The sequence below is a fragment of the Neltuma alba genome, unplaced genomic scaffold (assembly GCF_004799145.2).
Source record: "Neltuma alba isolate B1F8T4 unplaced genomic scaffold, ASM479914v2 tig00011283_pilon, whole genome shotgun sequence".
NCBI classification, from domain to species: Eukaryota; Viridiplantae; Streptophyta; class Magnoliopsida; order Fabales; family Fabaceae; genus Neltuma; species Neltuma alba.
In genome coordinates this window covers 288,306-291,819 of record NW_021635992.1, presented here as the reverse complement: position 1 = coordinate 291,819, position 3,514 = coordinate 288,306, and positions in this window count along the sequence as shown.

Genomic DNA, 3,514 nt, shown 5'->3' with positions numbered 1-3,514 from the left:
ATGTAAAGTGTCAGTCCAATCACTTGTCTTTGTAAAGTACTTTTTGATTACCTTACATAAGTAATTTAAATTATTTAATATGTTAACGTACGTGAATGTTTCCTCGACATTTTTTTTAATAAAACCAAGAATAAAAAGGACACTTTAAAAAATTAATAAATAAAATCAAAACTTCTTACAAACGATAAAAATACAGTTTTTTTTTTCTTTTGATAATCTACAAACCAGATCTAAAACAAAGGTAGTATGAGAGTATCATTTCCGTGCTTATCAAGTTAATATCTACCCTTAGCCACCCACAACCACTTGCTTCAACGTTAATATCACATTACACGTGAGGATCTATTTGTCAGTTTATTATTTTTGTCACAATGCAATTTAATTTTCCAAACTTCTGACTTCCATCAGAAGAATTCGAACTACTTTCATTGTGGAAGGCTGGAAGCACATGCGGCCGCCACAAACCATCCCACAACCACATTCATTACCACTGAAAATATTTTTCAATGATCACATTCACTCTATGATAGAATATCATGATTTTGAGAATTAAAAAATAATCTACAATAAATAAATAAATCACTTGCATGTAATTTTGTAAAGCATATTTGTGTGTTGCATCACACGAAGGGTTAAGGTTATTGGTCCAAAGATAAGGCCCATAGAAAGCCCACAAGTCCTGGAACTTGACATAAATGCGCCCATGGTGGGCTACGCCTAGTTCGGCCCAATTTATGACATTTTAATTTAGAGCCCAGTCTAAACACCGAAACAGATCAACACTGATTCCATTCGCGGGTGACAACCTTAGATGGACGATCGAAATGCACAAAGAGCGGGAACAGGACCACCAAGCGCACTGGTAAGGGTCGTTCCTAACTTAGGCTTTGTTTGGTTTGATGGAGGGGAGGGGAAGTAAATTAAAAAGAGGGGAGAGGAGGAGAAGGGAGGTTAAGTTTTGTTTGGTGAGAGAGAGAGAGTGGATGGGAGATTTCTTGTTTGGTTTAAAAGAAGAAGAAAAGAAAGCTAATTTTAAGTTGACAAATATATCTTTATCTTCTTATTTAAACTTCTTTATTATGATATTTATATCATAATTATTATTTTCTAATTTGTGAATATAAAAAACTAGATATATTGAGATATAACAAATAGATTATAAATAATCATATATCAAAATAAATGTCAGTAAAAAATATATTATAATCTTTAACATATTAAATAAATTATAAATAAATTTATGCTATAAGTTTTAAACTATTCCATCCTCAATTATATAATATGCACAACCTCACATGCTTAATTAGATAATACAGAGTCTTGTGTAAAAAATGAAATTGAATTAAAATAGGTAATATATAGACACACATATCAACAAAATTGGTAATTGATTATATCGTTTTAATATATCTCAGTGATTTCAACTCATATAAATTAATAAAGAATGATTTTACACATAATAAATGAATAAAAAATATTGATAATAATGATAAGATGAATGAGATGGGGATCAGGTAGGGAAAAAAGATGGGAAAGATTAAAGGTAGAGAGCATGGAAAATGATAAAATCAGAGAAAGAAAATATGAAAAAAAATTTTTTTTTTGAAAAGTGAAAATAAAATACATAGAAGATTAGTAGGGGCTGAAGAAAAAAGTAAAAAAAAAGGCAAAGAGTAAAAAAAAGTTTTTACTAAAAAAATTAGAAACATTCAAAAACTAATATAAGTAATTTAATCAGGATGAGAGATAATATTTTTCTCCTCTCCAGAAAAACTCCAAATTTAGAGGAGAGTAGAAGGAAGAGAAGAAAGTACTAAAGGACAAAATTTTTTTCTTTCTCTTCTTTCTATTTTTCTGAACCAAACACAATTTTTTCTTCCCTCTCCTCTCTTCTCCTCCTTTTCCTTCCTCCAAATACCTTCCAACCAAACAAAGCCTTAAGATCTTGAGATTGAGTTTGGGCCTTGGCCATACAGTAACGTTAAATACTTGATGGTAATCGCGTTTGGGGTCCTACGACGGCTGATCCTGACTAGTTTGAGCCTATGGTGGTGCTGACCTGACTCAGGATACCGCAAAAAAAAAAAAAAAGGGCGGGAGCAGGGGACAGAAGTGAGGGGATTGAGGAACATGCGAACGCAATAATACCGAGATTGACACCAGAAGCATGATTACAGGCTTGTGATTATTGGAGGGAGGAGTCGACTTGGTGAACGGATCGAGAGTGGGCGAGGACATCGTCAGGGGCACGAGCCACCGCGGCCTCGTCGTTGTCGGCGCCGTGGCCGTGATCGGAAATAATGGAGTCCCGTATGATGCTCTTGGTGACAGGATCCTTCAATCCCGGAGATGATTCGATGCTGCTGTTGTTGTTGGATGCTTTGTCTTTGTCGGCGTCGATGTCTTTCTGTAGCTGCTGGGCCTCCATCTTCAGAGATTTAACCTAATATCGCTCACAATTATTGCAAATTACTCCTTAACGATGATGTCTGAGTGTGATTGATTTTGGGCGTGGCCTTGCGTTCTTCTTTGATTATCCCCATTTATGGATATCCCGGTGACGCCTCATTGAAGACACGCGTCCTACCAACTTTGCATGGTTCCTTACACGTGGCATCTCCTCCATTGACCATCGATTAAGGATTATTATTGTGATTTAACGTTATTTATTTGTCAACAAGTTAAAAACAAAGGCCTTTATTTGTAATTTCACCCTCAATATCGTTGGGTTATAAATTGGAAGAATTGCAGATCCCACCCAAGAAAATTAAATACAAAAAAGGTTTTTTTAAAATCATGAAATTATTCTGAAGTCCCAAGAGATTTTTTTACAATAAATTTTATTTGTTTAATTACCAAATTACTCTTTTTTTTTTTTTTTTTAAAGTTTGTATTGACAACTGAAAGAGCAGCGGTTGACAACTTAGGGTGCAAGGATTGACAACTATTGCAACTGATTTGACAATACATTTTCTTAGCATATCACACCCTAAGTTGTCAAACCAGCAGTGATAGTTGTCAATCCTTGCACCCTAAGTTGTCAACCGCTGCTCTTTCAGTTGTCAATATAAACTTTAAAAAAGAAGAAGGGTAATTTGGTAATTAAACAAATAAAATTTATTGCAAAAAAAAAACCTTTAGGACTTTAGAATAATTTCATGATTTTAAGGGATTTTTTTGTATTTAATTTTCTTAGGTGGGATCAAATTGCAAATTTCCCTTATAAATTCACAAGTTGATAACTAGTATCCCGAAATTAAAATATCCAAATTCACAAAGGGAAACACTATGGTGTCTTTCGGTGGCCTTTTTAATTCCTACTCTCCATCCCAGGTGCCCATTGATGATAACTAACTCTCATTAGCCAGTGAAATTAGTTGAAGTTGGTTCAATTAATTCAATTTTTAACACAAACATAGTCTTTTTTTGTCAAAAATTCTCTCTTCATCAATAGCTGAATTTTCCTAGTGAATCCCAATTTTGCTACTAAACTTCATTTAATGAAAGTCAGGGA